This window comes from Sus scrofa, chromosome 3 (genome assembly GCF_000003025.6).
Source record: "Sus scrofa isolate TJ Tabasco breed Duroc chromosome 3, Sscrofa11.1, whole genome shotgun sequence".
Lineage (NCBI taxonomy): Eukaryota > Metazoa > Chordata > Mammalia > Artiodactyla > Suidae > Sus > Sus scrofa.
Genome location: NC_010445.4, coordinates 95,660,592 through 95,684,184, shown reverse-complemented (window position 1 = coordinate 95,684,184; position 23,593 = coordinate 95,660,592). Strand labels below are relative to the sequence as shown.

General features: G+C 48.2%; 1 long non-coding RNA gene across 1 annotated transcript; it reads left to right on the top strand.

Annotated features, from left to right (window-relative positions):
* On the top strand, nucleotides 1-21,973 carry LOC110260024. Its single transcript, XR_002342736.1, has 2 exons — nucleotides 1-2,534; nucleotides 21,450-21,973. It is a non-coding gene; the product is annotated as an uncharacterized LOC110260024 (long non-coding RNA).

Sequence of the window (23,593 nt, the reverse complement as noted above, 5' to 3'; positions counted from 1 at the left end):
TTTAACCTGCCAGGGAAGAGTTCCCATTCAGTAAGACCTGACCAGGGAATAAGAGGTTGATTTCAGTGAACTCCCATCAAATGAATATTGCTCTAGCCAGAAGCCTGGGAACTTTTTTTTCTCTTTTTAAATAAAATGCAATGGTAAAGCATATTTGCATTAAAATATTACACTAACCAAGGCTGGTAAGAACTGTAAATTATTGGAGTGGCGTAATAGAGCATGAGTTTTTTTTTTTTTTTTTTTTTTTTTTTAAGACAGGCCTTCGGGGTAATAACAAGGGTTGAGGCTCACGACAGTGCCAAATAAGCTTTAGACAGCATAATAGTCTACAAAGAAAGCCACAGAGCACTAATGTGAAGGAAGAGCTGTCCACCACATGCAGCAAAAATCACCAAAGGTCATTTTATGGTAGCAATTGTGACATAAAATTGGTGGTCATGCTACATGTCTAATACTCAGCACAGCTTTATAAATGATGGGCCCCTAGCGATGGCTGTCATTAAGTGCTTTCATCATAATAAACTTTAAACTGTTGGCTTTATGAATCGCCAGCTAGCTTCAGCTGTTCGTTGGATGGAGCTTGCAGTGCCTTAAGTGTGACAAGACCTATTAGGAATTGCAACCATGTTTCAAGCGTACTTGGCTTCCCCACTCCTGGGGTGATTGCTGCCTATTAAACGGCGTCTGGGAAGATTTTCCTCCAGCAATCTCTGATCAAGAGCTTTTTTGGGCTTTGACCTGCATTTCCTTCAAGACTTTCTCTGAGGAGTTTTATAAGAGCAAAACTCCAGAGGATTTATAGCCACTTCTGATTAATACCTTTCCAGTTTTTCTAGCAACTCTCCCACTGCTGCATAGAGAAAAGCTTTCATTGTTCCTGAGGTGCTTATTTGTGACCTTTTCTCTGCTTCCTGATTCCCTCTAACGTGTTCTCTCAGTGAAATCCTCGGGGTGGAACCAAGACAGTGAGGTTGTTACAGCGGGAGAGACAGAGGAGGAAAGACGGAGGCTTTTATATTTTTAAAGAATGACATGCAGAGCAGCCTGGCCCCGCCCATTTAAAATGCCCGCTGTGACGTCACCAGCCGCCCGCGTACCCAACGCAGCCTTAATGAGCCCTCCGTGTAAACTGAGCCGACACGTAAAGATTCCACGATTCAAATTACACTTTCATTAACCTTTAGCATAGGAAGTCTTTCAGTTTCCATAAATCTTACAGTGGCTTACCGTCTGTCCTACTGATGTGAATAATAGATGTTTGGGGAAATCGCTCTTTAAAAACCCAGGGTATTTAATTTACGAGGGCTAAATACATATTTCAGATTCCCTCAGCAAGGACTTTAATTACTTCTTGTTGGTTTTTCTAACTTGGAGGTCGCCCCCACCCCTCCAGTGTTCCTCTGCGCCACTCAGATGTTTCAGAGATGGGAAAAGCTTGCAACGTCTAAGTCCCTGCCTTAATACTCATTAGTCTTTCTTTTGAGCTAAGTAATGTCCTCAAGATAGTTAGGGGAACGTCTCAGGTGTGGACCATTACACAATTAAATTAGCGAACCTTGGAGGGATCGGATTAGGACTCAGCAGGGGACACCTGGGGATTCTAGGGCCGAGCCGGCTTTCTGAATAGCAGGGCTCTGGCCATGAATAAGCAGTGAGGGTCGGCCCGCTAGGTAGGCTCGGTCACAAACTCGTCTTAGCGAATAAAGTACTGCAGGCTAAACCGTTTTTCCCCCCTAGGAGTAGGTTTCTTTGGCTGTCGGAGAGAACAGGAAACCCATCAGCCAATGAGTCCGGCAGAGGGGAAAACTGGAGTCGGAGGACGCGTGGCTTTTCGCTTACAAAGGCATCCGCCCATCCCTTCCCGCGAGGCGGCCAAGGCTGGACCCGTGCATTTGGAAGCTGCGGCCCAGGTGCAAGCGGTGGGGGCGGGCCGGGCCGCAGAATGCCCCCGAACAAAGGCGCCTCCAGGGGCCCCGCGCAGAGGTCACCTGCTGCCTCCAGGGCAGATTAAGGCGGACTGGCGAGGGCGTTTGGAGGAAATGGTGCTGGTCTTTGGGAAATCAATTCGTCCCACCCTTAATAGGGCATGTGGCCCTCCCTCCTTGGGAGTTAGTTCCAGGCCCTGGGCTTCCAGGTCTTTCCAAATCCCCTTCTGGAAGAGGCGGCCCCTCGGCCTGCCCGTGCTCCCTGAGAATTTCTTGTGCTGTCGGCAACGTCGCACCTCCCTTTTCTCCCTCCTTCGGGCTCTCCCGCCCCTCTCTACCCAGGCTTCTTTCATAACGAGGCTGGAAGTGGAACTTTCCCCCCACTCCCTTACTTCGCGATTTCTTTTTTCCCAGTGACCTGGGCTGCACTTTGCCCCCACTCCCTGCCTGCCAATCTCCTCCGGGTTAGGGCCTCTCTCTTTCCATTCTTGCGAGCTCCCCCTACTTGAGAGCTCCAGGAGGCCCAGCCTTCCAGAATCCGATCTCCTTCCGACACTGCAGCCCCCCTGCGGAGGAAGGAAGAGGCCTCCTCGGAATGAATGACGGGTAAGGAGGTTTTTAATTTGTCTGGAGCTACAAGAAAAAGGCCTCCGAGCTGCGTCCCTCCCTCACCTCGTTTGGAAGCCCTCCTGCCTTCCCGGTGGGCGCTGTCACCTCTCCATCCCTGGCGGGTCCACACACTGGCACAACTGGGCCGAGGGAGCTGAAAATGTTGGTTTGTGGTGGGAGAATTGCCTCCGCAATTTGGAACAAGGGCTTTGGTCAACTAGAGCCGGTTTTGCTGATTGTTTGCAGGCTACCGATGTGAGAAATGTGGAACTTTGAGCACGTTTTGTCAGGCAGGGTCGGAACCTGAGCTCAGCCCTGGGCGATCTTGATTTGCAGTCGGCCCTCTGATGGTCGAGCTCTCCTTGAGCTTGGGGGAAATGTCACCATGATGTCCCCAACGCGGAAGACAGTACATTTAAAAGCTTTACCCACCTGACCTGTGGTTTCACCTCCAGGTGCATTAGCCTTCATTTCCTTCACAGGCGTTATTTTTAGGAGCAGAGGCTACAGCCCTGACTGGCCTATGTTTTGAGTGGAAAGCACACACTTCTCTATCCTTGGCCAAATCACTTATATAAGCAGCATCTTGTGATGCCAGGAGAAAGCCGAATGAAGCAGCTCCCAGCTCCTGAGTTGTCCCATGTCTTGCCTTTCTGCCCAGGTACTCCTGCTCAGCCCAGTTCAGGCCCTGGGAGACCACCGGGCTGGGTGACAGAGGTCTCAGGGTCTCCAGGTTACCTTCGCCGTGGCTCTCCGTGTTTTGGCCTCACCTCTCAGCCCGGCTACTTCTAGCCCCTCGTTTTGTTACCCAAACCTAAGGTTGTGTGCCCGATGCCACAGGGAAGCCAAAGGATGTCTAGACATGGATTGGAGTTTGAGAAAGGTTTATTGCAGGGCCATGAGAGGAGAATGGATGACTCATGCCCTTGACCCCCCCCCCCCAAAAAAAACCTGGACCTCCCCAGAGGGTTTCAACAAAGCGTTTTTAAAGGCAAGGTGGGAGAGGAGCATGCTTGGTGTAGGAATCCTCTGTTCTTGCAGCTGTCCACAGATGTCAGGTCAGGATGTTCCTGTAAGCCTCTAACAAGACAAATGTTAGCCTCTGTTCTGCAACAGTTTATCTCTATATAAAGGGGAAAGTGTTACATGCTTAAAGGTCAGAGCCTTGAGAATGGACTGTCCTATATATTTCAGGGTATAGGCAACATTGTTAACCGGAAGCAAAAGCTGTAGAATACCAAGGTTAGCGTGAAAGAAACAAATCTAATATGGAGTCAGATTTGTTCTTCCTTATTACACTTTTAGCCTCCCTCCATTACCCCCAAAAGACTAGGTAAACCTAGGATGGTTCCAATATTCTTGATAGAACTATGATACCGAAGGAGTTTGACTCTGCTTTTATGATTTTTGCAGCGATATATTGCCGCTCCTTCCATTGAGAAATGAAGTCTGTTTCTCTACCCCTTGCTTCTGAACTTGGCTTGACTTCCTTTGACCAATGAGCTGTTAGTAAGCATGAGTACAAGCAGAGGTTTGAAAATAGCTTCCACCTTGGGATTTGCTCGCTATTGATGCCGTGGGAACCCCGTTACCATGTGAAAAAGCCCAGGCTATCCTGCTAGACACTGGAGACCTGTGGCCCACTCACCCCCATCATTCCAGCCATGTGTGTGAAGGTAGCCAGAACCTAACAGCCCCTGGCAGACCTAGCTGCTCACCATAGCAGGGTGAGCCAGTCGGGTGAGCTGGCAGAAAAACTGTCCAGCCGAGTCCAGCCCAGATGACATACCCAGAGAATCACAAGCTAATAAATGGTGGTTTTAAGCAACTAAATTTTGGGGAAATTTGTTACACAGCAAGAGATAACTGATACACTCCTCGATCTTTTCTCTCTGGGGTACTTTTCAGCATCCTTAAGTGCACCTTGAGGTACCCAAACTTTTGAGATCAAGTTTTGCCTAAAACATGTTGAGTTATAGTGACTAATAATGTGAGAACACAAAAATAAGATTCAGGTCCCACAGGCCTCACTCACCCTTCAGAGAAGCAGCCTATTGCAAAGATAAATCCCTTTCAGCTCCTAGGGGAGCACACAAAAGAAAATGGGCTGCAGGAGGAAGCACAGTGGACTCAGAAGAACTGGATTCTAGCCTGGCCTCCCCCAGTAACAAACTGGTGATTGTAGGCAAACTGTTTAATCTCTTTGAACTGGATAATTTAATTTCCCACTTCATGCTAAATTCTGAAGTAGTCAAGATAAACATATTCCATTATCCATCAGGGCCAGAGATTTTGATCACCTCGGGGAAATAGAATTCTCTGATACTGCCAGGAAAGAGCTGTCCCGCATTAGCGTGGCCCTTGGGAATACTTAGTCCTTCTCCGGAGACGTTCTCCCGTGACGTTCTAGAATGATCCTGATGTGTCACCTTGCTCTGCCCTGGGCTGAATGTGGGAGAGCTGCTTCAGTGACTACTGTAGGGGGGAAGAGGGGAGCAGTGGGGGCCTGAGCCCCTCCAGTTTTATTCACTCATCTAATAAATGCTTTTTTTCTGTGCTGTCACCCTGTTAGCTGCTGGGGATCTTATTAGTGAATAAGAAAGACCCCATGACAGGCCCAGACCTAGTGAGGAAAACAAAACTGCTCTCCGCACACGCAGCTTGCAGTGTAAACAACAAACAAATGTGCCAGTGCATTTATCAAATAATTATAACTTGTAAATTCAATGAAAGACGGAGGCCTTTCGGTAGCATGTGATAGAGGGGCCTGCCTCAGGCGGGAGGGCGGGAGGGCTCTCGGGTGTGAGACGGAGAGAGATGCCGGCGGGGAGACGGGCTCAGGCAGAGGCCCCCAAGGTGGCCCAGAGCCTGCTGACTCTGAGGATGGGAGCGAGGCCAGTGTCACTGGGGCCTTGAGAGGAGGGACGTGAGATGGACAAGGGCCAGCCTGTGCGGGATTTAGTGACTCTGGATTCTATTTGGAGTCTGATGAGCAGCCAGGGAAGGGTCTGGAGTCGTGAGAGGGACATGATCAGAGGGACGTTTTCAGAAGCTCACGATGAGTGCTGGGTGGGGCGTCCAGGGAGGGGGCTCCTGTAACGGGGTGGTCGGGGTGAAAGAGAACGGCCATGTGTTCTGACGGACACGAGGGACAATGGGGGAAGGAGGAGCACCCCGATTCAAAGAGTGTATGTGACACAGAATTCACAGGCTTTGCGGGTGGCTTCCTCACAAAGTCGCAGGTGAAGCTGTCAGCCTGAAAGCCTGAGGCTCCTGCTCTGGGAACATAAGCGCTTTGGCCTTAATAATCTCCCTGTGACCCGGGGTGCGGGAGGTGTGAGGGGCACAAACTCCAGAGAGGATGGTGCCTCCGCAGCCTCCACTTCCAGCTTCACAATCTGGGAATGGGGGGGGGGGGCTCCATATGCGGATGCCTTCTGGGCCCCCCAGACTGGCCCTGCCAGACATCCTCTGGTTCTCTCCGAGAGGGAGGTGGCAGTGGCTAGACAGGACGGGGCTGCAGGACGAGAAGTCTGTTTCTGTTCTTTTCATGGATACAGCCCCAGCCTTTCCTTCATACTGTCTTTCTAGGCATCTGGTTCTTTGGGGGATATTCAGGGAAATACTCCCAAGGAGGTCAGAGACTGGCCGCTGTCCTGGTCTTGAGGCTCCCCTGAGCCCCACAGATGCAGAGCAAGTAATGGCCTATGGGGCAAGATTTAAGGGGCCCAGGGAAGCTCTCGGGTGGGGCAGAAATGCGTCACTGATATTGAAATTCTACCAACAGACCACCTTCCCCTCGGCTCAAAGCAGGTCTCCTCTGGGAGACGTGATGCTCTCATGGTCCTTGGTGGGAAAGATCTGAAGACAGGCCTGCATGGGGATGGGTTGGAAAGCAGGAGGTGGAGGGGAGAGGACACAGGGAACCTAGAGGAAGTAAAGGGGCCCGGGACCTGGGGAAAGAAGTGGAAGTGGGAGAATCCAAGCGTCAGAAGCCACTCGTTAGCTTCACAAGGTTGCCGGTCCAGGAGGACCATCCTGACTCAGCAGTGCACACACCTGGTGGCGTGTCCCCCCTGTGCAAGGGGATGTCAGCCCGAGGTGGGTGGGGCCCTGCCCACACAGGGCACATGTACTCCAAGCAGAGACAGAGCCAAAAGGACTCTTAGAAAAGGACTGGCCAACAGATCAACAGAAGGAGGAGGAGGCAGAGCTTGCTTTAGGCCATGACGGTCCTGGCAGGAGGAGGAAAGACCCCACCAGGAGCATGAAGTGCATGAAGATTTCAGGAAATGTGGCCTTGGCAGGAGTGTGGGGTTACATGAGGTGAAGATTCATTCATTCATTCATTCCACAGACTTTTATTGAAGCCTAACCGGTGCCAGCCACTCAGGAGAGAGTAATGAACCAGAGCAACAAACTCCCTGATCTCACCGAGTGGCATTCAGTGGAGAGAGTCTACAGGTACACAGACAGACTGGCTCAAATCAAGGGAGATGTGGTACAGCCAACAAAGCGAGCTGATGTTTTAGAAAGTGACTGGGCCTTCTTTAGCTCTAAGATCAAGGAAGCTTTCTTGAAGGAGGCAGCACTTGAGTTGAAACCTAAACAAAAAAGCCCATCTTTGGAGACTGAAGAGCATTCCAAGCAGAAGCAACAGCAAGTGCAAAGGCCCTGGGGCAGGGACACATCTACAGAACCAGGTGCATGGAGCATGGCGGGTGAACAAAGTGTGAGGTGAGGAGTGTGCAGGACCTTGTAGGCCACAGAATAGGAATCCACCAGAGGAAGACGTGGTCTTGGCCTCTCTGTTTAGAAGCTCGCTCTGGCTACTATGGAGGAGAATGAGGGGTTCAGGAGAGGCAGTTGGGGGCCTGGGAGAAGCTGCAATAAGCAGGAGGTAGAAGGTGGGGGGAGAAGAGCTGAAAGCTAGAGAGTGAGGAAGGGGTGTCTGCCTTCATCAGGGAGCAGCGGGGCCTTTGGGACAGCTGACCGATGTGACCTTTCCAAGGACCTGGTGTGAAATGTTCCTACGCTGGTGGACATGGACATAGAAGTCCACGGAGTGCCCAGTCTGTCTTTGGTGTATGTGCCAAGGGCAGGACCTCACCCAGGCTCTGATATGCAAGCCTGACCCGTCTGATGGGCCCTGTGACCCCGAAGGCCAGTGTGCTGACCCATGAGAGCAGGGGCAGAGCCTCATTCATGGGGTATCCTAGCCCCTGGCATGTGGTGGGTGATGGGCAGAAGGGCTGGACAGAGAGGCCTGGGCAAGAGCCAGCCCAGGCCATCTCGCTGGCCCCACTTCGACCTTCTTGTCTAGGTAGCATTCAGGAATTGGCAGAAATGTCACAAACCTCCTAACAAGAAGCTCTAAAAGTTGTCCTCAGAGATCACATGTCCTACAACCGTGGGACTAAAGGACAGAAAGCCCTAAATGAGGATTAGAAGGACCAAAAGGAAACAGCTCCTATTCACTGAGCGCTGTGTGCAAGGCCTTGTGTTAAGGGCTTTATAGATATTAACTCATTTTATCTTCACGCCTGTCCTCTGACATTGTTGCTGTCACTACCCGCCTTGTTCCAGATGAGGAAATGAGGCTCAGAGAGGTCAGGTACCTGCCTGAGGAACGGCCCGCTAGCAGCCCGCGCATCCCTGCCCTTGGTCCATTTCTGCTGAGGAAATGAATTGCCCAGATGTGCCCTGGCTGCTCTGCCTGGGATCCCCTCGCCCAGAGCAAAGGCCCGCCTAGAAAGAAGGCTTAGCGGTTAATCTGAATGCAAAGGAAAGAAGGGTGGCATTGCCAGTGTGTGGCCGTTAGACTGTAGAGTCGTGGAAGCAAATCCACAGGTGAAAGCTGTGTCTGAGCCCTGGGCCCTGATCCGCGTGATTTGGCCAGAGGCCAGACAGTCCATGCCGCCAGATGTGGACACATCTGGGCCCAACCACAGAGAGACTGGGGGGCGGCAGTCACCCATCAAAAGTTGTGTGCCAGATCTTCACGCCCTGCCTCTCGTGTGTGTGTGTGTGTGCACCTACGCACACTCACACACACAGCCTGCCTAAGAAGGAGCTTTTCGTGGACTTGAGGCTCTGACTTCCCAGGACCCCAGGTAGTAGCCCATAGTTGGGTGGTCCTGGTAGCCAGTCTCTAAAATCTCCTTAAATGCTTCCTCTGCCTCGGGACTTGATTGCTACCCTCTGGGGTACTGGGTTGGGAACTTGGATAGATGATGACAAGCAGTGTGGTCCCAGCAGCTGCTGCTCCCGTAGCGGGTCACTTAAGGCTGGCTCCCCCGAACTGAGATGACGCTCAAGGGCCACCAGGCAGCAAGACCAGAAACATATCCTTCTCTGGGTTCCTTTCCATTCTCCACGAGCAAGGCAGAAACCACGTCCTCGACAGAGACATCAAGGGCGTCAGTGTGAGGGTTCGCCCCCTCCCAGCATGATTGAGCTGCTTCAGATCACCTCCCCTGGAGGTAAAGGTCATGAAACCAAAGGAAGACTGAAGAGGTGAGCAAAGAGCCAGCACATACACTCGTTAGCATTGATTACCATCTCTGGGAGGACAGAACAAACGATAGGTCTTCCTCCCCAGGAAGCCAGAAGACCAAGAGTCAGCTGGATGTGCTGGGAGGAGGGACAAGAAAATTGTCCAGATGCTCCACAGAGACATTATTCTTGGATAATTTTGACTCCCAGCAGCGAGATGCCCACACACTGTCTCTTGGGTGCCTGTTGCCTCGCTGCCTGGTTGCCAGGTAGAGGCGGGGGGTAGAGAAAATTCCATTCCTTCACAGTGCCTTTGACGTCACTGCAGCCATTGGAAAAAAAAAAAAAAAGGATGGTTCGACATTTCTTTCTCTTAGAGATTCTCTGTGAGAAAGCAAAGAGGAAAGACTTGGGTGGGGTCTGAGGCTGCGCACTCTTCTTGAGGGCCCTCTGGTCTCAGTCCTGTATCCTGAGCACTTGGGTTGGGGAGGGCGCTCATCTGAAAGGCCCCTGTTGTTTACAAGGCACAGTACAGACAGGTTTTAGTTGGCCGCTTCTCTGATCAGCATTCATTTTCTGAAACCTTTCTTTCTTTCTTTCTTTCTTTCTTTCTTTCTTTCTTTCTTTCTTTCTTTCTTTCTTTCTTAAGGTAGGACTAAACAACATGCTTTGATGTCAAATGCATGTTAAAGATGGAGGTTTTTCCACCTTTGCTGCTGGTTGGCCGTAGCAGCTACTAAGCTCCCATCAAGAGCTTGAGTTCCTACCTCACGTTTTGCTGCAAGGGGGTCTCCAGAAAGGGGCTGAGGGGAGAGAGGTGTTTACTCAGCTCCTTCCATCCCAAATTAAATATTCAAATGGGGTTTGTTTGGAGGCATTGTTGAGCCTTGAGCTTTAATTTAATGGAAAGGCATTGTCCCCCAGATAAAGGTTTCATTAGGCCAGCCCGCAAACCGTTCCCCTCACCCTCCAGAGGAAACAATCTAGGTGACAGCCTACCCATCATAATCCCCCGCTACAGCTTTATGGTGACAAAAGACTCTTAATACAGAAAATGTTCGGGGGCAGGAGAAACATTTCCCAAACAAGAGGTCTCTCCCTTCCAGGCCAGGTAACAAAGGGTCCAGAGGAATTTGGTGGGGGCCTCCTGGCCACCTGCTGGTTAAGCCCACGGTCAGTGGATTAACTGGAGCTCTGACTGAGTGTTTGGAAAGGCAAGTTACATGGCAGAGCAAACAAAATTCAGACCGTGCTTTACACATGGTAATCCCAAATTTAATAAGAGCCTCACCACTGGGAAGCCAGAGCCAAAAAGGTAGCTGAGGTGTGGGGCTCTATTGTTCCCAGCCAGAGATGTCATCATTGGATCTGGGCAGCCTCTGGACCAACCCCTGGGGGTCTGTGGCTTCAGCTAAGAAAGTGCCAAACTACCATGAGGTGTCACCTCACACCAGTCAGGATGGCCATCATCAAAAAGTCTACAAACAATAAATGGAGGAGAGGGTGTGGAGAAAAGGGAACCCTCCTACACTCTTGGTGGGAGTGTAAAGTGGTGCACTGGAGGACACTACAGAGGTTCCTTAAAAAAGTAAAAATAGAGTTGCCATATGATGCAGCAATCCCACCCCTGGGCATATATATCTAGAGAAAACCATAATTCAAAAAGATACATGGACCCCAGTGTTCACTGCAGCACTATTTACAATAGCTGAGACACGGATGCAACCTAAATGTCCATCAACAGATGAATGGATAAAGAGGATTGGTACCTGTATACACAATGGAATACTACTCAGCCACAAAAAAAGATGGAAATAATGCCACTTGCAGCAACAGGGATGAGCCTAGAGATTGTTATATTACATGAAGTAAGTCAAACAGAGGAAGACAAATATTATATTACTTTTATGTGGAATCTAAGAAAAAATGATTCAAATGGATTTATTTATAAAACAAAAACAGACTCAGAGACTTTGAAAATAAACTTACGGTTATCAAAGGGGAAAGACGGGGGGTAAATTATGAGTTTGGGATTAACATATACACACTACTATATATAAAATACATGACCAACAAGGACCTACTGTTTAGCACAGGGAGCTCTACTCAATATTCTGTAATAACCTATATGGGGAAAGAATCTGAAAAAGAATGAATTCATGTATAACTGAATGACTTTACTGTACATCTGAAATTAACACAACATTAGAAATCAACTACACTCCAATATAAAATAAAAATTAAGTTAAAAAAAAATGCCTCTTGGACTCTTGGGTGCGTCAGCTGTTTGCCCTCTTCCGGGCTTTGGGGACCTTGCCTAGAGATGAGTCATCACTTTGTTCCAGAGTCCCTGCCAAAGGCTTGAGTGGTCAGAAGGCCATGTGAGTGAGCCTCAAGCCCTGAGGGCTGCACCGGAATCTGCCTCCCTGACCTCAGGGCTCTCCCTAGGCAGAGCTGAGGTTTCAGCCAAGAGCCCATGGAAGCCTGTGATTTAGGGCTTAGGCCGTGCTGATGAGAGCCTCGTCAATTATCAGACCTGGAAGGTGGGGCATATGTGTCGTTGCACTCTGGTCACCTGTGAGGTACTGTTCAAACTGTAGTTAGAGGAAGGAATGTTTCTTCTGGGGTAAGGTTCAAGATCACACATTTGCTCAAGAGATATTTCTTGAGCACCTGTTATGTGTCAAGAGCTTAGGACATCAAAGTAAACAGAAAACAGACATGGCCTTGCTCCACACGTATAACAGACTGAGATAAGTGCTGTAAAGGGAAGAGAAATTGTGCCATGAGCCCATATGATGGACAAATTTGACAAGCCTGGGGAGACAGGATATGGGTGCAGGAGCTGAGATCTGAGGTTACCTAAGGGTGAAGCCAGGCTAGGGGTGGGAGCAGGTGGAATGAAGGATGAAGGGGAGCCTGTGGTGTTGTAGAGCTTCCCAGGCCCCATGGTGAGGGAAGAGGATGGTGTGTCCAAGGAAGGGCCACCCTCCTTCTAGCTCCTGGACACCTCAAACCTGTGCAGGAAAAAACTGGGGGAACCAGGCTCTGGTTTATGTGGACCATGGTAAGAGTGAGGGCCTTGAGATGCTGAATATCTAGAAACAAAATTTTCCTGGGGAGATCCCAAACCTCAGGCATATTTCTGGCCTAGGAGCACCAAGCTGCTGAAAGGTAGTACAATTAAGATTGTAAAAAAAAGTAAAATTAAAAAAGTTAAAAATTCTGACTCTGCTCATAATTCAAGGTGGTGAGCCCTACCAAAATCTTGTTGAGACAAAGTTTTAGAATGCCAAAAAGACTCAATCTATCATATTACAGAGGGGAGGAAGAAGCCACTGACATATAGGAGATGTTAGCAAATTTCTGGAGTATGACAGGTGTATGGGAGCAGTTATCAAAGGAACTAGCTGAAGGAAGCCCTGATAATACATTCTAAAAATTGGATTCTGAGGAGTTCCCACTGTGGTGCAGTGGGTTAAGGATCCGGCACTGGCTTGGTGATGTGGGCTCAGCCTCTGGCCTTGTGCAGTAGATTAAGGATTTGGCATTGCTGTAGCTGTGGCATGGGTCGCAGCCTCATCTCAGATTCGATCCCTGGCCTGGGAACTTCCAGAAGCCATGGGTGTGGCCCAAAAAGAAAAAAAATGGGATTTTGAGAACAAGAATGAGCTCTTGAGATTTCAAAATGCAGCTGGTGAAGTTAAAAAAAATGTTCAGTGGAAGCACTAAAAAAAATGAATGAAATCTCACAAAGCATAGAGCAGAAAGACAAAGGAAATATGAGAGATAAAAGTAAAAGAGGAAAATAATCCAGTATCTAACCAATAGGAATCCTACAAAGAAAAAAGAAGAAATTAAAGAGAGCATTAGCAAGAAAAGTACAGAAGAATTTTCTCTGGGCTGAAGAAAGACTCATCCTGACATCGGCATGGCCACTGAGTGTCCAGCACAATGACCATGAAGGCCAACAACTAGAGGCATCCTGGCCACATTTCAAACACTGAGTATAAAGAGTAGATTGTAAAAGGCGCCAGAGACAAAGACGGGGTCCCCTGCAAATGAAAAGTAGTAAGAGTGGCATCGGACTTCTCCTCGGCAACACTAGATGCCAAAAGATAATGGAATCATGTCTTCAAAATTCTGAGGGAAAATTATTTTCAGTTTAGGTTCCTACATGCAAACTCCCAGCCGTGTGGAGGATGACATAGGGGATTTCAGACAAACAAGAAGACATAACGTTTGTCTCCAGCATGCCCCTTCTCAGGAAGTTATTGGAGGCTTGGCTTTAGGAACCCTAGGACCTAAGACGGAAGAAAGAAGAAGAGCTGGGATGTAACCTGTGAGAGCAGTAAAGAGAGGTTTCTAGATGTTAGATGCCCAGCAGCCTGGAGAGCAACCTGCCCACGTTGGAGCAGGATCTAGAGGCTCCCACAGAAGAGGACAAAGGTGGTTCTCAGTAGATGAAATAATATAACTGATAGATTCAAAGAAGAATACGATAATAGCACATAATGCAGGAAAAAAGAAAGGCAACTGGAAACTCTGAGGGTAAATTGGTAAAAATCTGAATATGAAGCAAACTAAAAGTGACCTGCTATTAAGCAAATGAGACTCCATTTGACTTGGTGCTGGGCACAGGCTCTTGGAGAGGCTCAGGGGTCAGGACACTGACTTAAAGAGCAGGAAGTGTAATCCCAGCAGTATTATTTTACATTTCCATAAAAATTACATAATAATAACACAGGGAATATGATCAGTCTCTCATTTTAGGCATCAACCTTTAGACAAAACCCGGAAGACGCGGTTGGGTAGCAGGACAGAATATAAATTCCGACAACCTTATTAATGTGAAAGTACAAGCACTGTGGCAGAAGGTGGGGCTTAGAAAAAGTGGAGGAAAGGATAGTAAATCAGTAACAACTCCTTAAAGTAGACAGTCAAGAGGCGCTGTTGAAAGATGATGGATCAATATATAAATACAGGTTGGGGTTCCCATCATGGCGCAACAGAAACACATCTGACTAGGAACCATGAGGTTGTGGGTTCAATCCCTGGCCTTACTCAGTGAGTTAAGGATCTGGCGTTGCAGTGAGCTACAGTGTAGGTTGCAGACATGGCTTGGATCTGATGTGGCGTAGGCTGTGGCGTAGACTGGCAGCTGTAGCTCCAGTTCGACCCCTAGCCTGGGAACCTCCATATGCCATGGGTGTAGCCATAAAAAGCAAAAAAAAAAATAATAATAATAATAATTAATTAATTAATTAAAATAATAATAATAATAAGTAAATACAGGTTTAAGCATTTGGTTAAAGTTACTAGAGCTGGGAGTTGTCTTGTGGTACAGTGGGTGAAGGATCCAGCGTTGTCATTGCTGTGGCTTGGGTTGCTGCTGTGGTGCGGGTTGCAACTCTGGCCTGGGAACTTCCATATGTCATGGGTGCCGCCAAAAAAAAAAGTTACAAAGGCAAATAGAAAGATGAAGTCGAATGTAAATATTAAGCATGGAAATTCTGTCACACTCAGAATCCCACAGATAACATCTAAAAAGTTGGTAAATGAAGAAATAGAGATATAAATATGTTGGTACAATGTATATATAACTCTACATATTTTATGGGGGAATCTATCTAAGGTCAGATAAATGCAATATTATGCAATATTTGGACCTATCCATTTTTTTAATCTAAAATTCAAATCTGACAGAGCATCCTATACTTTTTTTTCCCCCTCAATCTGGCAACCCTAGATCCATTGGGAGAACTTAAAAATCAAACAGATCAAAGAGGTTGCCTCCATCTGAGCAGTGGACTAACAGTGGGAGAACTAAAGAAACATAGCATTTTCATCATTAGAACAATGTGTAACATTTGATTGTAACTATATGTGTGCATTATTTTGTGAAGAATAAAAAATACTTCCAGTGTGTTCAGTGCATAAGGTAAATCAATTCCTTATTTCGAAGATATAGGAAGAGGCATGTAATTCTATTAAGAGCAAATCAGTGCTGTTCTGCCTCACTAAATAAATTGGAAGCAACTATTTAAAGAATATCGGTTTGAGATATTCCTATTATAAATATTGTAGATATTGATATTTTAAACCTGTCAGATACCTACAGGTCTCAGGTTGTTGGACCGAGTATGGCCAGATGCTAGGGGTCCCTGAGCTTTAGGAAGTTGGAATTTAGTCAAAGAGACAAGATATATATTATGTGCAGAATAGCTAACCCTCCAAAGGAGGTTGTCTTCCATTAGTAGAAGCCAAAGTGTTACAAAAAAAAAAAAAAAGTGGTGGGTTCTAACTGCTATGGGAGCTCAGCTAAGGGGTAAGACCGAGGCTGTTCAGCAGGGTGGTAGAGGTGGACCTTAAGAGATGAGGAGTGAGATGTGGAAAAGGAAGAGACAGGAACTCCAGGGCTTGCTTTTAAAGTCTCTGTTTTCATGGAGTTCCCGTCGTGGCGCAGTGGTTAACGAATCCGACTAGGAACCATGAGGTTGTGGGTTCGGTCCCTGGCCTTGCTCAGTGGGTTAACGATCCGGCGTTGCCGTGAGCTGTGGTGTAGGTTGCAGACTCGGCTCGGATCCCGCGTTGCTGTGGCTCTGGTGTAGGCCGGTGGCTATGGCTCTGATTCGACCCCTAGCCTGGGAACCTCCATATGCCGTGGGAGCGGCCCTGGAAAAGACAAAAAAAAAAAAAAAAAAAAAAAAAAAGCAATTGGGAACCACTGCCCTGGCAGTGCAGTGTTCTAGGCAAACTCTGGCAAGCCATCTCCAGACCTTGGCAGGCTGGCAGGACAAGATTAAACCCTCGGGCGCGGCTCCTCCTCTGACACCTCAATGCTAGGTGTTGACCTGGTTTGGATTCCGATTTGTGAAACCATCTGTAAACGTTCACTTAGAAGACGAATGAGGAAAGTGGAACACTGGCTCAGTATTTGATGATATTAAGAAACTACTATCAATTTTTTCATGTGATAATGGAATTATGGTTATATCTCTAAAAAGCCTTTTATCTTTTAGAAATATAGCCTGAAATATTTAGAGCTGAAAGGACATGATATGTGGGATTTGCCTCAGTGTAATCCAATGTGGGGTGGCGAGGGGAGGGAGCTGGGGACGGGTGAAACCGTATTGGCTATAAATCGATGATGGTTGAATCTGAATGATAGGCAGGCCCATGGGAAATTTTCAAGACTGAAATGCCTCACTTCACATCCTCTGCTCTCTCAACAGACCAGGTAACACTGCCTTAACATATTTCACACATCTCTACGTCAGATAAGTCTTTTGATCCCTGCAATACCACAGTTGGGAAGTTGGGGAATTTTGCTGATGGGCAAAGAGAAAAGGACGAACGTCCACAGAGGCCTTTCTTTGACTTGGAGAGAGGATCCGTCCTCGCTCTCCTGAGTTTAAGTGGCACAGGTAAAGCCACCTGACTTATAGCCTATAAAACATGTGACCTTTCTGAGCGCTCAAGAAAAGTCCCCCCTGGGCGGAGCTCCTGTTATGGCTCAGCCGATGCTGTCTCTGTGAAGATGCGGCTTTTTTTTTTTTTTTTTTTTTTTTTTTTTTTTTTTTTGAAGTCCTTTGATCTTGGCTCCTCTCAGTGGGTTGAAGAGCCCGCGTTAACTGGAAGCTGTGGCACAGGCCACAGGTGTGACTCGGATCCGGCGTGGCTGTGGCTGTGGCTGTGGTGTAGGCCGGCAGCTGCAGCTCCAATTCGACCCCTAGTTTGGGAACTTCCGTATGGCGCAGATGTGGCAGTAAAAAAGTCCCCCCTTGGCTTACTTGTTCAGTGTATAGCTATTGAGCACCTGCTATTTGTCACGGCTTTATGGGGCTGGGGGGATAAAAGAACAGACATTTTTCCCCACTGCAGTTTCCTCAGATGATTTTCCAAAGTCGGATGGGCTCTTTCTCCCTACAGCACAAGACCCTTAGCTGGAAACCGCCCCCCCAAACTAACGAGGTAGAAACCACAGGCGGGGGATACACCACTGCCCTGACAACATCCAGGAACTTTCCCGCCCATCCCTGAGGACCGAATCACAGGCAGGGCCCCTGGTGGTTCGGATCCCTGCAACTCTCGTCCTTCCTTCCCGGAAAGAGACAGCCCAGCGGGGAACCCAGGCCCAGGGCCAAGCATCTTCCCCGTGACCTTTGCTGGAGGCCCCCAAACCAGAGCCCTGAGCACCCTCTAAGCCTGCCGCTGTGTGCCATGTGGCAATGCCCCCAGTGCTCAAGGGCAGTCAGAGAGCCAGGACCCAGGGCCAGGCAACCTGACAGGCAGCAGCCTCCCATCAGCGTGCTCACTAGGATGCTGGTTTGCTCCCCCTACCCAACAGGTACACGCCTCTCCAGGGGTCTCTCTTCCTCAGACAGCTTCCCGTCAGCGAGGCATTTTGAGGTTCCTCCTCAGCATTCTGTCTCATGTCACCCCATCCTTTCTCCTCCCCTTGGGACTGAAACGGCCATTGCTGAGGTCTCCAGGGACGCCACGGAGAAGAGGACCCATCCATGATGGGCTGAAAGCTGCAGTGGCCACTCTCCTTGTTCTGGCCTTCCCAACCTGCTTCCCTCCAGCCCCGGCTTGTACCCGCTCCTCCTCCTCTGCCTTCCTCGGTCAATACCTCCCCTCTGTCCCTCAGGCTGCCCAGGGATTTCTTTTTTTTTTTTTTTTTGTCTTTTTAGGGCCACACCGTGGCATATGGAGGTTCCCAGGCTAGGGGTCAAATCGGAGCCACAGCTGCCAGCCCACACCACAGCCACAGCGACATCACATCTGAGCCACGTCTGCGACCTATGGCACAGCTCACGGCAATGCCAGGTCCTTAACCCATTGAGCGAGGCCAGGGATTGAACCTGAGTCCTCCTGGATACTAGTTAGAGTCGTTTCCTCTGAGCCATGATGGGAACTCCTGCCCAGGGATTTCAATGCCCAGCTTCTCAGGACTCACTCCAGAAGATCATCCCTAATGGGAGGGTCTGCCCCTCTTTCCAGCCACACTTGTCTCTTCCTTCAACTTAGCCTGGCTCAGCGCGTAGGGAGACAGCCACACCCAAATCAGAGACCAAGCCCCCAACCCCACCCCCGAGCCCCAGCTGTTCTTGCTTCCCTTCCTGCATCCTGCATTTTTTTTTTTGTCTTTTTTTTTTTTTTGCTATTTCTTTGGGCCGCTCCCCGGCATATGGAGGTTCCCAGGCTAGGGGTCCAATCGAGCTGTAGCCACTGGCCTACGCCAGAGCCACAGCAATGCGGGATCCGAGCCCCATCTGCAACCTACACCACAGCTCACGGCAACGCCGGATCGTTAACCCACTGTGCAAGGGCAGGGACCGAACCCACAACCTCATGGTTCCTAGTCAGATTCGTTAACCACTGCGCCACGACGGGAACTCCGCATCCTGCATTTTAAATCTAAGGAGGGGGATCGGCAATGAGATCCTCCTGTATAGCACTGGGAACTATACCTAGTCACTCTTGATGGAGCATGATAATATGAGAAAAAAGAATATATTATATATATGTATGTGTGACTGGGTCACCCTGCTGTGCAGTAGAAAATTGATAGAACGCTGTAAACCAACTATAATGGAAAAAAATGAAAATCAATAAATTAAAAATTTTGACCACACACAAAAAAAGAGGGTTTATCGAGCATTTAGTATATGCTAGGAACTGTGCTAAATGCTTTCTGTCTTATTTCATGTAGTCTGCCAAACTATCAGGTGAACACCACTATCTCAGGCTTAGGTTATGGAGCCTGCCCAGAGTGATTGAACCAATATCTAAAGCAGGCGCTCTGTCTCTCCAGAGACAGCTGAAGCTTGGGTGAAGTGAGTAGCAATTATGTTATAAATAGAGCCACTGCTGGACATAAAGAGATCCAAGCTCTAGTCCAGCTCTGGCTTGAAACAAATGTGTGATGATGGGCAAATCATTTAACTTCTCTGAGCTTCACTTTGTCATCTTAAAAACATGGGTTGTTGGAGTTTCTGCTCTGGCACAACAGGATCGGAAGCATTTTGGGAGCACTGGGACACAGGTTCAATCTCCAAGCCCCCACAGTAGGTTAAGGATCTGTTGTTGCTTCAGCTGCAGCTTAGGTTACAACTGCAGCTCAGATCTGATCTCTGGTCTGGGAACTCTCTGTGCCACAGGGTGGCAAAAAAATGAAAAAAAAAAGTTTATATACATATATATATGGGTTGGAGAGGTAGCAATAACACACTCCTTCATGAGAAGTATATAAATATACATGTATTTTTATAAACATATAACAGTAATTAAGGGTATGGACTCCAATGCCAGGTTGTCTGAGTTCAAATGACAGTGTTGCTGTTTGTGAATTATGTGACCAAATTGTCTTGTGTCTCAGTTTTCTCATCTGTAAAATGGGTATGGTAATAACGGTACCTATCTCATAGACTTATGGTAAGGACTAATTGGTACATGTCAAATGCTTCGAGCACTGTCTGGCATATAGTGACATTAGTCCTTACTAATACAATTTTTATCGTTAACAACAAATGGTCTCTCCCATCAAAATTCTATGATTTAGAATTTAGGATGCATTAGAACTTTTACCATTATTGTTAACATAGCCAGGATTTTCATGTTTAGAAATCAGGAAGTAAGGACCTTTTAATGAGATAAAAATCCCCCTCCTTGTGTAGTAATTCACTTCCTTCAAAAGACATGGACATGTGGTCTTAATAGGACCTCATAACTCTGGGAAATCAGTCATAAAACTGGTACATTTAATCACTCCTCACAGTGATCAAGGCATTTTAATTCACACCAGCTTGTTTTGGCCCCACCCCACACTGTAAGGTGGGCGGGGAAGGTAGGTAATGTGCCCAATCAGAGATGAGGAAACTTTAAAAAAAAAAAAAAAAGAAAGAAAGGAAAAAAAATTAAAAGGAATTCTCTTGTGGTGCAGAGGGTTAAGGATCTGGTATTGTCACTGCAGCAGCAGCTCAGGTAGCTGCTGTGGCACAGATTTGATCCTTGGCCCAGGAATTTCCACATGCCACAGGTGTGACTAAAAAAAAAAAAAAAAAAGAAAGAAAGAAAAAAAGAAGAAGAACCTTTCCTCGGCCTTAATTGGTTGATGACTTGCTCGAGGTCATACATTAATAGATAGCGGAATGAGCAATGAAATCAAAAAATCCTAATTCCAGTCTAGAAATCTTTCCAGAAAGAAATCTCTCTATATTCTGCAAAGTGCTTTGTGCTCATACATGTGTTGGGTTCCCCATAGACCTGGACCTGAACTTGGTGTGGAATTCTCCAGATAGCAAAAAGACCTCTTCTCCAGTAAGCAAGGACATAACCTGTCTTTATGGAGAATGGAATCCCCATCTCCTTGTGGTTGTGGGTATTTAGGGTCACTGCTGCCTCACAGAGGGTGAAAAAGGAAAGAGCTATGGAATGAGAAACTGGTTCTCATCCCAACTCTGCCACTTGACTAGCTGTGTCCTTGGGAAAATCAGTTGATTTTATTTTTTTATTTTTATTTTTTATTTTTTTGCTTTTTAGGGCCACACCCAAGGCATATGGAAGTTCCCAGACTAGGGGTCAAATTGGAGCTACAGCTGCTGGCCACAGCACAGCCACGGCAACCCAAATCCAAGCCTCTTCTTCCACTACACCACAGCTCAGGGCAACACCAGATCCTCAACCCACTGAGCAAGGCCAGGGATCGAACCTGAGTCCTCATGGATACTAGTCGGGTTCGTTACCACTGAGCCACAACGGGAATTCCCAAATCACTTAAAATTCATTAACCCCCTCTCAAAAATGGGGATGAGCATAACCACCTTGCAGGGAAGCTGTCAGAATTGCCACCAACATGTGGAAGTATCAAGGGGGCATGGAGTAAATGTAGTAGGTTTTGTTTTTTGTTTTTTGTTTTTAAGAAAAAGCCCTTTTCTCCAAAGACCAGCATGGCTGACAGACCCAGCTTCTGGTTTCACTTCTATTTCTCCAGGATGCTGGCTCAGAGAAAGGCAGCAGGCAAAGCAGACAGGTGACTTTAAGTCATGAAACATATATTCTCACCTTGGGCACCAGCTGTTTTTAATGACTAAATTTTTCCCCCTGATACAGCCATCATTTAGCAAATACCAGGGCTAGTTATTAATTTAAAAACATGTTCAGCCTGTGCTTACAGAAGCTGTCATTTCCCCCCCTCCCCCCCTTGGGATGGAGTTTTTAGTTATGTTTTTAAAATTAGCTGGCGCTTAAATTTCACTTTCTGTCCAAGCGTCCCTGTTATCTGTAAGGTCACAGGAACACGTAGGCGGTGGACAGTCCAATCCTGGATATTAGGCTCTTGGAATTAAAAGCCGAAATAAGTAAATAAAGAGAGAAAGCCCAGGGATTTTTTTTTTCTTCTTTTTTTTTCAGAGCAGCAAAGCAACCCCCAGCGAGCTGCAGGAGCCAGGGTCCCTCCTTAAGTGGCTCTTCCGTTACATTTTGAGGTGAAGCTGGAGGAAGAGGAGGAAAAAGGCCCCCGTGACCTATATCCTCAAGGTCTGTTTCTCCTGGGCTCTGCGACAGGAAAGAATCAGAATGCTTTCTGGAGGAAGAAGAAAAACCCAAGTGCTGATTGTCCCTTTAAGCCATTCCAATCACAGGCTCGCAGTTAAAATAATGCTCACCTACTGAGCTTCCAACTGGGCCATCTACCTTTTTCGCTGGCGGGGTCATGCCCAGTCAAGCCTGATGAGGCTGCCACCGGCCCGCGAGCTCGCTGCAGGCCGGGCTACACCTGTTTATCACCAAGTCACTTCATTTCCCTTCCCCTCCTCCCTGCTTGAAAAGGAGCATTAATTAAACCGGTAAACAAGCCGGCTCCCATTCTAAATCAGGGCTGCAGGCAACGGAGAGATAACTTGGGCTCCGGAGAAGAGGGATTTTCTGTTAATTTATGGAATCCACCGTCACTCTCTTCTTGGAGCAGCCTGCTCCCCGCTTAACGGGGGAAATTGAAGCAGACAGCCTTTGTCTAAACACTTCTTTTGCCCAGAATATCTTAATTTTTCTATTTGAATGTTTAATAAGGTTTGGGGTGCTGCTGCTTTTTTAATTTTAATGGTGCAGACGTTAGGGTGTTATCACTTGGCTGGTGGCTGCAAGGCGCCGGTCCTCCTGGGGAGCGAAGGGAAGGACCAGCTCTTTCAGGCTGGGCTCCGACAGCCGGCGAAGGAAAGAGGCTGGGGTTCGGGGTAGTGGTGGTGGGGGTGGTTCCCGAAGTTCGGGCAGCCCAGCAACGCTGCGTCCTTTCCTCCTGTCTGGTCCCCAACGCCGTCGGTGCCTGCAGACGCCCTGGGAACGCAGCCCGGGCCCTGGCGCCCGCTTTCTTTCTCTCCCAGCCGGTTGGAGCATCCACCCGGGGGCCCGACCATCCCGTGTGTGCGGCCCCTGCTCGGCCGGGGGCGGGGGGGGGATCCCTCTCTGCTGAAGGGCTGGCCCACCGCTCATTTCCGAGAACCCCACGCCGCCTGTATTAATGATTTCTTCAAGAAAGAGGCTGTGTGTGTGTGTGTGTGTGTGTGTGTGTGTGTGGCGTGCATCTTATTCCCCACTGGTATCTGGAATTCCCCAGTTTAAGTGGAAATCACACTGACACTGTAGTTTTCATTAGATTAGAGGCTGTCCAAGAAAAAACCCTCCGTAAATGTTTGGCATTCCCGATGTAAACCCTCGTGAAAAAAACGCAGGAATGTCTTATACATATTTCCAGTCTGCCTGCTTCTCCGGGTGGCATATCCAGTAATCATGTTGACAAATTAATGGTAGAGAATTAGTTGTACATTAAAGATTTAAATTATATTATGCAGCACATTGTCATAAAATGATATAAAACAATAGGAAAATAAATGTAAATGAATTCAAGTTACTGACATGTAAAACACCAGACTGACATCTGTACACTTAGCGACGCGCTCAGCCGCGGGGGTGCAGCGCCCAACGCCGCCGACGTGGCGGCCCGAGCGCCAGGCTTCAGGCGGCGTGTCCCGCTCGCGGGTCGGCGTGCCAGGGGTTAAGCGGCGCCGATCGCGGCCCTCCCTCGGCACCCCTCCCCTGCGTGCTGATTTTTCAGGCCCACCGAGCTGCCCGAGAAAGTTTTCAATTCGACGAGGCCGGAGCATTGCTGGGGCTGAGCTCCTTAGAAAGCCTCAGGGCCCCCGAGGGCCGACGGGCAGGGAGGGGGGGCGGCCTGCCCCGTTCTGGACACGCTAATTACAAGGATTCGGTTTCCCCGGTCTGAAGGAATGCATTACCTGCAGCAGAGGAGGCACGGCCTCTCAGGAAGGCCCCGAGAGGAAGCTGAATGCCCCAGTGAATTCCAGCCCCATCCCTAGGTTTATACCCACAACCCCAGCCCATGCTGAGAGACTAATCGCTTGGCCATTGTCAGGGCTGTTGTCCAATCAGCCCCTGAATAGCAAAACTTCACAATGCCGAGTATGAATTAGAGGGGAACAAATGTGGATGCAGACTTTTTTTGCAACAATACCTAACTGAGCCTTTCAGACAGGACAACG